At 48.3% G+C, this 12,729-nt stretch overlaps 1 long non-coding RNA gene across 1 annotated transcript; it reads left to right on the plus strand.

Annotated features, from left to right (window-relative positions):
• Nucleotides 1-263: 263 nt before the first annotated feature.
• On the plus strand, nt 264-5,780 carry LOC121351293. Its single transcript, XR_005954775.1, has 3 exons — nt 264-650; nt 1,223-1,325; nt 4,634-5,780. It is a non-coding gene; the product is annotated as an uncharacterized LOC121351293 (long non-coding RNA).
• Nucleotides 5,781-12,729: the final 6,949 nt, after the last annotated feature.

The raw sequence follows: 12,729 nt of genomic DNA on the forward strand, positions 1-12,729 counted from the left end.
CCGGAGAAAGGCGCGGGAGCGCGGCGATCCCAAATCGCAGCGGCCAGAAGACCCTCGAGTCCCACCCCGCTCCTTGGGGCGCTGCCGGCAGGAGCCGTCCCGAGTGTTACTCCTTCCCGAGGCAGAGACCCCACAGCGGAGCAGCTTAGAGAGTCCGTTACCGTTCAAATGTCCCGCTTCCGGCCGCCGGGATCGAAAAGCCAATCTCCGCGCGCCGCCAAACCGGAACGGGCGTGGAAGGCACGGCTATCCCGTGAGGGAGGGAGACAGGGATTGGGGGCTGCCGGAGTGGGAAGGTGTCTGCTGCCGGCTGGCTGCTAACGGGGGCGGTCTCAGCCGAGACCAATCCCTACGGAGACAGAAAAGAGCGTTTGCTTCTCCCAGAAAGCGCGTACCCAGGAGCAGCGGTCGGGACTGGAGTCGGGTCCGCGCTGCAGAGGCTGGCGCCAGGCAGAAGATGGCGGGTGAGGCCGTTGCTCCGAGGAGGTGGTGCCTGCCGCCGCTCCCCGCGGACTTTCCGGCCAAAGCCCTGGCCGGCCGTGCCTGCCGTTCCCAGCACCGCTCCTGGGCGTCCTGGGGCTGGCCTGCCCGAGACACGGTGTTTCTCCGGGCCGGAGCAGCGCGGGGCAGGCGGGAGTCTCCATTGTGAGGTATATGTTTAGATGACTATTAATAGAAAATAAGTTCATTAATGCAGTATTGTAGCTTTCCTGTGTGCACGCGAAGAAACACAAGACAGTTTTTACCCCCGTCTACCAGCTATTTAAAGAGGCAGGAAATATGAGGGTGACGTGGTTGGAGGAAAGCATGAGAGGAGAAAGGGCAGGAAACTTTACAGGAAGCGAGTGGGAAACATGACTAGAATAAGGACAGGAAATATGAGGGGAAAAGTGTGAGAAGCATGAGGGGAAAAGAGTGGGAAACATGAGGGGAAAAATGACAGGATATCTGAGGAGAAGAAAGGGCAGGGAAACAGTACGGGGAAAATGCAAGAAGTATGTGTGAGGGAAGTATGGCACATGTGAGGGGAAACGGGCAGGAAACATGGGGGGAAATTGGGTTGCAAAGTCATCAACTTTTATCAAAATACTCACAGCAAAATTAGCCTGCGTGGCTCCCTCAGGGTGCTGCACAGGCTCTGGGCCAGCCATATCTCTAGAGACTAGCCTGGCCCTGGCAGTAGGGTGCTAATCCTCTGTCCCATCCTTGTGCTACTATACAGAGCCATCGAACAGTCTGTGCAGAGCCTGGAATGCCCTCCTGAAGCGGGATGACTGTTACCAGCAAAGAGCACACTGCTTGCTGAGGGCATAGACTTCCATCTGGTAAGGCAAAGCTTGGACTGGTATGTGGCTATGCAGGCAAAATGCCTGTGTCTCTAGGGGACAGGATTAGGGAGTCCCTTTTCAGTAGAAGTTCATAGTCTTGTTCTCTTGGGATACCTTTTATCACTTGGGACAGGCCCTAGACACTGTAGATTTCCTCTAGGGACAGATCTTAGTTGATGTAGTCTTTCCACTCTTCCTCCTCATTAGCAAAGGCTCCATCCTTGGTCTTTGGCACTAACAGGACTGATACCTCCAACTGTCCCTGCCCACTGCCTGCTGTGGGCATGGGCTTCCAACAAGCAAGGTAAAGGACTGGGTGAGCAGCAGGTGCTGTGCAGTGCAGCTGCCTGGCTCTGCCCCTGCACCTGTCACCTGCACACTGAAGGGAGAAGCTGTTACTGCTGCCTCTTATGCCTCAGCAGCAAGAGATGCATGGTGCTCCCCTTCCTCAGGAGCTCAGACCAGAGCTGGCTCAGAGGATGTGGCACCCACTGGGACAAGAGGTGCTCAGGTCACTAGCTCACTAGCTGCCTCTCCTGCTACCTCTGTGACCATGCTGCTGAGACAGTTAGGCCTCCTCTGGGAAGCAGTGTGAGGGTCCTTATTGTTCACTGGTCCCAAGGAGTTGTGCCAGGTGCTGTAGCTGACATCATCTTCCAATTAGGAAAGATCTTGGTCTTTCTTGTCTTGTCAATGAGACAGTTTTTGTTCATTGTCATCTTCCCTTTGGGAGAGCTCTTTGTCATTGCTGCCTTCCTCTTGGGAAGGTCTTGGTCTTTCTCCTGTTCCTGTTAGGACATTGTCTTTCCTATGGGAGACCTCTATGTCCTTGTCATTTTCCTACTAGGGTATGCCTTTGTCAAAATGATCTTCATCTTGGGACATGTCTTTGTTATCTTCCTGCTGGGTAAATTGACCTCTTCCCTTTTGGACAGATCTTTGTCTTTCCTGTGTTTGCCTTGGGATATCTCTGTCATTCCCATCTTCCTCCTGGGAAATGTTTTTGTCATTGTTGTATTCCCATTATGACAGCTCTTTATCACTATATTTTTCTCACTGTGCCAACTCTTCATCTCCTGTATTCACCTTGAGACAGATCTTTCTCATTGTTTTATTGCCTTTCAGCCAGTTCTTGATCTTTTGTCTTCATTTTGGGACAGCTCTTTGTCCTTGATATCTTCACTCGGCACAGCTTGTGCTATCCATCATTTTCCCACTATTTCTCTTCCTCAGATAAAGTGGCATGATTGGAAAATTTGGTTTCAGAAGCTCTAGCACCCTCTCATGATTTTTTCAAAATACTGAAAAATTTGTCTGGCTTTCCTAAGCAGGGGCAGTCTGTGCTCTGCACAGGCTGGGCTTCTCATCTCCACTTCCTGTGAAGGCTCTGTCTTGAACACAATGCTCAGATCCTTTGCAGTCTTGTGGTACACCAGCAGAGACCTGCTGCTGAGGTTGCATTTAATGATGCTGCTCTTTCCAGTACCATGTCCCTGCATCTCTGCCCAGGGGAAGCTGATGAAGCCATGCTGTGTGCCCAGTCTCACCATTCTGCTCTGTCTCTGTGTCTCTGGCTTCACATGCATTTCTTGTGAGGGATGTCATGCATAGGGATCCGGTTCTTGTTGTTTGCACCTGCAACATAGGCTTCTTGATGGTGTGGTGCAGCCCACAAGCTCTGAATATCTGTGGTTGTGCTCTGCTCAGTGTGGATGCCCTGAGCAATGGGAACAAGTAGGTGGCTGTTGCTGGCCGTGGTGATGGCTGTTCTCCTACCCTGGCAGAAGCAATCAGCTACTGGATTCTGCTGTCAGAGGAGGCAGCTTGTGTGTGCAGAAGTGCTGCCGCCTGTATTGCTGGCAGATGGGCTGTCTCTTCCAGTGTCACTCCAGGACAAGGCAGTGACAAGGCAGTGACACACTGCACTAGACTGTTCATCTGCAAGAGAATCTGCAGAGAGAGGCTGCCTGAAGGTGGCCCTTGCTCCTGCCTGCTCCTCCTACCTGCCTGTCAGCAGTTACTTGGGGTGGGAAGATGTTCAGTCCTATTTCACTCAGTATCCATTGGTGTGATGTTCCCTGGCACCCTGCTGTTCTTATGATATTTTATTAAAAATCCTTTCCTAGGATTTTTCCTCTCCTGAGGAGCTGGGAGCCCCAGGAAAGAAATGTAAACAATAACTATCTGCTGCTGTGGAATGCAACAAGTGCATCTTCCATTGGTTCATGTGGATTGTTTTCAATTGATGACCAATCACAGCCGCCTGTGCCGAGGCTGTGAGCAGTCGCAAGATTTTTGTTATGCATTCTATTCTATTCCTGTTCTTTGTAACCTTCTGATCTTTCTTTTCTCTTTGTTCTTTTAGTATAATGTAGTATTTTAGCATAATATATAACATAATAAATCAGCCTTCTGAGAAAAATGAAGTCAAGCCTTGTGTCTCCACACACAGAGTGTTCGCCTCAACACCCTGCCCCCACAGAGAGATAAAACCTGGCTCTGGCTGCCTTGCAGTGTAGACTGCATCTGCCTGTGGTTCAACTGCATCTGCCTCAGGTCCACCTGTAGGAAGGTGGAAGCATGGGATGGAAGTGGCTGCCTTGGCCAGAGCAGAGCCCTGAGACGGCTTCATGATGCCCAGTGTGTACAAAGATACAGAAGTCAGTTTTTATCCTTGTCTGTGTAGCAATTGAGAATAATAGACCACCATTTTGTCATCAAGCAGGATTGTCTTTATTAAACACACTTGGGTATTTATATGTTTCTTCTGTGTACTAGTTTTAGGATCAATTACACAGTCAGCCGGTAGGAGAGAGAAAGGAACCACACAAGATAAAGAAGAGTAGAGCTGATGTTTATAGCTCTTAAAATTAATCCCACAGACATTCACAGCCCAGTTTTCAGGGCTGTATGTCAAAGCACAGGTATTTATGGCTGTATTTGATCCTTTGGTATGCACTGTCCCATGGGAGAAGAGCTGTTAATCAAGGTCAGGATGGCCCAAGCAGGCTGCTTCTTCTGCAATCTGTCAAGTTATTTAAAAGGTGGGGAATATATGAGGAAAAGGACAGGAAACCTGAGGTAAAAAAGGGAGGGAAATGTGAAGGAAGAAAAGTGCAGGAAACAGGAGGAGCAAATTGTAAGAAACATGAGGAAAGAAAAAGGCCTAGAAAATGTAGGGGGAAAAGGTTGGGACATGTGAGAAGAAAATTGTGAGAAACATAGGGGAAAATTGTGGGGAATATGAAAAGAAAAGTGAAAATATGACTGAAGAAGGGTCATAAAACGTGAACTTCCCACTCCAGGTCCCATCACCGACTCTGGACTTCACCGCAGCCCCAGACCTCCAGCTATCACTCAGCCTTGGATATTGCCAGCATCCACCAACAGTCCTGGACCTGCCCAGCTTCTGTCATGCAACCCTGGACCCTGGTGCTTCTTTCAGCTCCCTTTAGCTCCCATCAGGACCCAGTCAGCTCCCATCACCCATCTCTGGACCCAGCAAGCACCTAGGCCCCAGCCCTTGGCTCCCAGGAACTCCAAATGTCCCAGCATCCTTAGCACCAGAAACGTCACACATGCAGTGTTCTGAATCGTGCCTCAGTCTTCATGAGCGGAATGATGCCCTGCTGGGGTCAGGATTTTCACCTGCTGGACCCCGGCTAGATGTTTTTCTTCACCAGATAGAAGGAGGGCAACTCGAGTCCTGGACAATTTCAACTGATTTATTGCAGGGTCCAAAAGGGATAGAAAAACACAGAGGGTAGGCTGAGGGACAGACGGTGAGTCGGAGGGGCAGCAGGGACGGGTAGCAACCAGCAGAAGGACACCAGGGCAAGTGCCCTGTCTTTAGGGGAAGTTACAGTTTTGTGCACAACTACATGTTGAGGGGGATGGGAGGGGAAAAGTTTTAAAGTTTTCACAGGAGTAACCATTGAAAGATACAAAGGGTACAGGATGAGTGGGATGTGAAAGGGAGTACAGCATTCGAGTACTGGGAGAGGAATGAATTTTCCCTGACTTAGACAATGATACTTTCCCAGGGCATTCCTGAGGTAGCTTTCACGCCCCTACTTCACAGTCCATGGAGTGGCATCTAATGCACCCCACACTGCATGCATTGAGGGAGAAACCTCAGACACACCTGCTACTCAACCTGGGCACACCCCCAGTCCAGCACTCCTGCCACCCACTGAGTCCTGTACTCCCCCTGCGAGCTCCACAATTCCCCATGCCCTTCCCTGTCTGCTCCTTATGAACTTTAATCCTTCCCCATGGCCCTTAAACAGATTTGGGGTGACAGCTGCTGGAGGAGTGTGCTGGGGGGATACCCCACACTTGGCCTTGTGGCTGAGCTCCCATCAGTTGATGATGGATCGTTACGGAGTCACACTCCTGAAAATGAAGTTAAACAAGGAAATGGCTTTGATGGCGTCAGAGGCGTGGAGGATGTTAAAATTTCATACAAGAAAGAATGCAACAAAGTATTACAATTACAGAAAAAACAATTGCAATAAAACAAATACCTTATATTAATAAAGTTTTCAGCCAGCCAGTGATTCTTAAATCTTTGAGCCATTTGTCAAAAGGATTTTCCACAATAGTAAGTTTTTTCAAGTTGTCTTGCAGCTGAGAAAGTTTTTTGTGAATAGATTCAGAATGATGTTTTCTTAGTAGCTAAAATAATAATCAATCCTTTTGTCAATGCCCACCAGCAAGCAAATACTTTCTGATAATCAGATTTCTGGAAAATGCTGGTCTGGCTGAAGGTTTAACAATTTTTTTGCAAGTATTTTCAAAAGTAATATCAGCAAACTTATTCTGACATTCTACGCATAAAGCATGACTATTTTGCAAGTTGTTACAATGAATAACAAACGATTGTTTACAATTGCCACAACTTAATAATATTTTTGTTAACTCTTTACAATTTACACAGGCAGTATTTTTTTTTACTTTACATAGCTGTCTTAGCACAGGGTTAAAAGCTCATAGTCTAAATGGCTGATTTGTTAATATTGTTGCTAGCGAACGTTGTGTTCTATATTTTCGTTGTTCTTCTGGGGATGACATGCAGGGCAGGCAAATTTGCTAACAACCTAGAATTGAACTCAGGATTACTCACTGTCATCACTCAGAAGGGTCTCGTAGGTCTTTTGGTCTGAAACTGGTGCTGGGCGAGTCCATTTACTTGGTACCCATAATGGTCCGTGATCTGTAGAGACACAACTGTAACCTCGACCAGTAAACAACAATGGACTTGGCCCTTCCCACTGACCTGTAGAGGGATTTTTATATCGCAGTTGAATTTCAGGAATGGCTTGCATCTTTGTGCCACTATTATGTATTACAACAGGAGGCTGTTCTGCTCCAGTGGCTAAACTTAAATAATTTAGTGTAAATAGGGCTTTATTTAACCTATTTTGGGGATCTGTATCCTAACATAGTAGGTAAAGGCATACCTGGTTGCAAAGCTCCCATTGGCCACATCTGATCATTGACTTTGCGAAGGTCATGCAAAAGACGCCATTTCCCAGATTTCTTGGGGATAACAAATATAGGAGTGTTCCAGGGGCTGATAGAGGGTTTGATATGACCAGCTTTAAGTTGTTCATCCACTAAATGATGTGCAATGCGCAGCCGTTACTCTGTAAGAGGCCACTGCTCAACCCATACAGGTTTATCAGTTTTCCATTGAATGTGTGGAATGGGTGGCTGCTCAGCAGTGACCTTTAGGATAAAAACTGTGATTGAGGGATGTTTAAAGTTGCACCTACTTGTGAGAGAACATCACGACCAATTAAACCTTGTAGGTTACCAGGTAACGGCATCACATATGGTTTTGAAGTGATGCACTGGCCTTCAGGAAGCTGTATTTGAATAACAGACAGACTTTGCTGTGGTGCCATGCCACCCCCAACCCCCTGAACAGTATCAATAGCATTTACCAAAGGCCATCCTTTTGGCCATAAATGGGTGCTGAAAATAGTTATATCTGCACCTGTGTCTAGCATGGCCAAAACTTTCACTTGATGGTTTTCCCTTTTTAGCAAGCCTCTAAAGCAGGCCTCTCAGACCAGGGTCTGCATAAAATGCTTTCTTCAGGATGTGGTGACACCAGGGGACACACTGAACCCGAAGGTCATTACTAGTTCCCCCATATGTCCCCTTGCTCTTATATGGCTCCCCTGGTCCCCTATGTCCCCCCAAACTCAGCTGGCACCCCACATTGCAGCCACATACAGACTTTCAAGCCTCATAGCCACTGTCAGCCCCATAGGGTCCCCCTTGTATGCCATCAGATCTCCCCCCAGCCCATTGCAGTCCCTAATGTCATCCATCCCCATGTGGTGCCTATGACATGCAGAATCACAAAATATTCTGAGTTGGAAGGAATCCACAGAGGTTGGGTATGTCAGTACCATAACTGGTAAGCTAGTAAGACTGGGGATGAAAGGATCTCTTCATGCTTTTCCTTACCAGCTACTGAGTCTGTTGCTGACTATTGGCTGCTCTCAGATGATCACAGAGGAGTTCTTCCTGCTTGCCCCACTGCCTGCCCTGCCTGGGTGAACCGCTGTGCAAGCTGCCATGCCAGGCACTCACTGCCATTCCATGCCATGCTCTGGGTTATGCACTCCTGTTCGCCTCACTCCAGGTCACTCAGACTTCCTAGAGCTGTTTAAATATCCTTCGGATGCCCCTTGCACTGGTCCCTCCTCATCTGGTGCCTGCTGAAGGCTGCCAAGTCCTGGTGAAGCTTGGAGCTGATGCTCAGATGTTCCTGAGCTCAGAAACACCTCTATTCAGCTCAAAGACCAAGATACATGTGCCCATTACCCAGGCATCCTGCTCTTCTGTTTTTTCATGCCTCAGAACAGGGCTTGTAGCCATGATTGTGACATTACAGAAAAATCTCTGGGGTGAGGCCTCCCAGTGGCTAGGGGCACCATTCCTCACCCAGGCATCCTGCCCTTCTGCCCCCAGTTCCATGTCCCCATGGGGATCCATCAGCCATCCTTGTCCCTGCATCCTCATGAAGGACCGACCAGCCCCCCTAATTCTTTGTCTCCATGGGGATCCACCAGCTCCCTTTGTCCCTGTGTCCTCATGAGGACCCATCAGGACGCCTGATCCCCATGTTCCAAACATCCCCCTTGTCTCCCATGTCCCCAGTGTCCCTTATGGGGTTGGAGGGAGTTTTGGGACCCACAGGGACATCAGTCATTCCTCCCAGTCACACATGTGGCACGTCAGCCCTTTTTGCAGTGCTTTTCTTCTTTGCACGTGTGACCTTTGCATTTCTTTTAAAAAACTGCCACCATCTTGACCCATAAGGTGTTTTCCATCTTACCTTACCACAGTACAGGCTCTGGCTGGTAAGCTCCTGAGGGGATAGTGGCCCCATGGCTCCACAACCCTTGTGACCTTATCCAGGAAATGCCCAGCCTGTGCCATGTGCAGTAGCAGCCGTGACTGGCCAGTTTTCTTCAGGCATCCTCAGGCTGGATCAGATGGAGAGGCTGCCAAAGGTCATGGCAACCATTCAGGAACCAGCTCCTGCCATAGTGTCAGCTTGTCACCTTGGAGCCCCCCAACAAACAGATCTTCCACACTTCACTGTGTCTGCTGCCTGAGGCTTGGAATCTCTGCAGGATGATACCAAGAGAACATTTGAATGCTCATCTGAACACTCTTAGTTCCATTTCTTAGAATAAAATGAATGAGAAGGCAACTCATGTTATGTACAAGGAGGAAGCAGTGTAACACAGCAAAGAAACATTTCCAAATCCCAGTCTGGGAAACCAAGACATGAGAAACAGGGCCTGTCATGTCACTGAAATGCCAGGAAGAATAAAACTCTCTAACACTGTAATTTCAGTATTAGGAAGCAGATATTATTTTGGTGTCCGTTGTGGCGGACACTGCTCCTCCTGATGTATACAACACATGTGAAGTTCCAAAATTATCAGTTATATACAAAGCGTATGTAATGTCTAAATTCCCAGAATTCTCTGCTTCTCAGAAGCCATTTACATATGCAGAGGTGTACACCTTAAAGTGGAGCATGCACATGCAGTTTGGGAAATGGTCTGGTTTTGGGAACTTCCCCCACCTTACTTTTTCCATTCATCATCACGTTACCTGAGAACAGGACTCAAGCATTGTCTCCTGCCCTGCTGGCTTGCCCTGCCTCTTGCCTTGGTTAGGCAACTTGTTTATGGTTTTTAAAAGTTTAAACAATGTGACTCAGTTTTTCTTGATCCAGTTGAGATACTGTAAGCAATATGACTTTGGAGTATTTATGTCAGCCCCATCTGGGAAGGGTGTCCCCACTTGCAGCCACTGGGACCAGTGTGAGACCTGCCATACAGGGGCTGATGCTACGCCAGCCTGGATGCTGTTCCAGAGAGGTGGTGCCTCCAAGTGCTCCCTGCAGCTGCTCCTGTCCTGGCCTCAGCCTCCTGGGGTTGCTGTCCCCAGAACCACCATGGGGCCATCCTGCCCAAGATCCTGTGTCTCTCTGCCCTGGAGCAGTGTGGGTGTATGTTTAAATGATGAATAGACAATAGGTTCATTAATGCGTATTGCAGCTTTGTTCTGTATACACAGATAACACAAGGCAATTCGTAACCTCATCTGCCAGTTATTTAAAAAGGAGGAAATGTGAGGGGGACAGGGCAGGACACAGGAGTGAAAAAGGGGAGGAAAGCATGAGGGGAGAAAAGGGCAGGAAACATGAGGAGGAAAGAGTAAGAAATGTGAGAGGACAAGAAGGTCAGGAAATGGGAGAGGAAAAGAGCATGAAACATGAAAAAAGTATGAGAAACTTGAGTGGGAAATTTTGAGAAGTGTGAGGGGACAAATGTGGGAAACATTTGAGGGGAGAAGTGTGGGAAGTGTGAGGGTGAAGGAGGAAACATGAGGGAAAAAGAGGGTAGGAATTTTGACAGGCAGAGTGGGAGAAGGATGAAGGGAAATGCTGGACAATGTGAGGTGGGAAAGGACAGGAAACCTTAGGAGAGGAAAGGGCAAGAAATGTGCCATGGAAAATGTCACAGGAAAGAAAGACAAGGGGAAATGTGTGAGAAATATAAGGAGAAAGGGTAGGTGAAGGCAGAAAAAGGGTTGCCAATGTGGAGGGCAAAGTGGGACAAACGTGAGAGAAAAGTGTTGGAAATGTGAGAAGGGAAAGAGCAGGAAACTGAGGAGAGAAAAGGGCAAAGAAATGTGATGGAAGAAGTGTAAGATATGTGAGAGGGAAGGTGTGAAAAAAGTAAGGGGAAAGCATGAGAAACACTAAGGGGAAGGTGTGAGAAAAAAAAGGGGTAACATGCAAGAAATGTAAAGGGGAAAGTGAAAAAAGGGGAAAGCATGAGAAACACTAAGGGGAAGGTGTGAGGAAAAAAAAAGAAGTGAAGTGCAAGAAATATGAAGGGAAAAGTGTGAAAAATGTCCTGTGAAGGCTCTCTCTTGGACACAATGCTCAGATCCTTGGCAGTCTTGTGGTGTACCAGCAGAGACCTGCTGCTGAGGTTGCATTTAACAATACTGCTCTGTCCAGTGCCATGTCCCTGCATCTCTGCCCAAGGAAGCTGATGAAGCCATGTTGTCTGCCCAATCGCACTGTTGTGCTGGATGCTGGCCAGTTCTCTGGTTCCATATTTAGTTCTTGTGCAGAATGTCATGCATAGGGATCTGGTTCTTGTCCTTCACACCTGCAACACAGACTTCATGGTGGTATGGTGCACTCCTCAAGTTCTGAACATCTGTAGCTGTATCCTGCTCACTGTGGATACCCTGAGCAGTGTGAACAAGCAGTGGGTGGCTGTTGCTGTCTGTGGTGCTGGCCGTTCTCTTGCCCCTGGCAGAAGCAGTCAGCTTCTGGCTGCTGCTGTCAGAGGAGGCAGCTTGCCGGTACATTGGTCCCTTGTGTGTGCAGGAGTGCTGCTACCTATATTGCTGACAGATGGGCTGTCTCTTCCTGGTACAGATGGGGCAGTACCAGACTGTTCATCTGAATATGATTAAGGGAGAAGTGTTGGAAACCAGGGAAGAAAGGGCAGGAAGTGTGAAGTGACACCCTCTTTCAGTTGCTGTCAACTTGATCTGGAGCTGATAAACTCTTGTCACCTAGTCCCAGACGCCCCTGTGTCTGTCACCCAGCCCCATATGTCACCAGTGCCCATAACTAGACCTGGACCTGGACCTGACCGGTTCCGGTCACCCAGCCCTGGGTCCCTGCAAAGATTGAGAGACACAGACCATGCTATACAAGCAAAGCCAGTTTATTACACTAGTCACCAGTATTTATGGTTGAAGACAAGGGCGAGAATGAGGCAGAGGTCTTTTGTATGGGTTCCAAAGAGGTTTATTCTATGGAGGATCCGGGGACAAAAGACCATTAGATCACGTGTGCAGGATGTTTTATACAAGGGAGGATCCAGGGGAGGGTACAAATTTTCAACCAATAGGAAAAGGATTGGGGAGGAGCAGCAGGCAAGGTTTATAACACTCAGACCAATAGGATCATGCAGGGGGAGGGGAACAGTTTAAATAAACCAATAGGGCTTTGAATATTAGGTGATTTCCAAGGGGATTTCCAGAGCTGGGGGCAGGTACAAGGGGTGATTGACAACTGAGTAGGAGGAGGGACAGGGAACATTCTACAACTAGGGGCAATCCTTAGGGTAAGACAACTAGGTGGGAGGGTGCAACTCGGACTAAACCAACAATGCAGGGGGAAAGGAACAAACCATTGAGGATAAAACTACACCACAATAGCAGCTCGATTCTGCAGTGTAGCTTGTCTTAAGTGAATTAACAATGGTTAACAATCCTCTTAAAGCAAGCTAAGCAGCATTAGATTGGTGAGCTAACCAGCAGCCTAGTCTGTTTAACAATCCCAGTGCCTTTCTGGACACTACTGGAACAAAGAAGGAGGCAGCCCCACACCACATTAGGGACCGTAAAGTCAGAGGTTATTATTGCAGTCAGGGGTAAACACATGAATACTATATTTCCCTCTCTGTGGAAGTCTATGTTGTGAAATCATGGATGTGTTGGGTACTGACAGAGTCGTCCTAGACTGCAGGGGCCTCCCTTAATACGCGACGGAATACCAGCCCAAGCTCTGTCTCCACAAATAAAAACCACCGCTTCTGGTGATGATAATGGATCATTAGTAGAGCAAGATGCTGCGCTGCTGTCTGAAATCCTCTACTCCCCCAGGCTAGGGGAGAAGGTCACACCTGCTAGGCTGAGGCACAGCAGCTAGCAGCAGGGGGGGGCACTACCCAGATGCGCTGGGGGCATCCTGGGAATGCCTCTGCAAGAGGCAGCTGTGTATGGCAAGAGAGGCGAAGCAGAAAGGAAAAGAGGGACTCCTCTTGGGGGCAAA

This window comes from Pyrgilauda ruficollis, unplaced genomic scaffold (assembly GCF_017590135.1).
Source record: "Pyrgilauda ruficollis isolate IOZ18807 unplaced genomic scaffold, ASM1759013v1 scaffold164, whole genome shotgun sequence".
Taxonomy (NCBI): domain Eukaryota; kingdom Metazoa; phylum Chordata; class Aves; order Passeriformes; family Passeridae; genus Pyrgilauda; species Pyrgilauda ruficollis.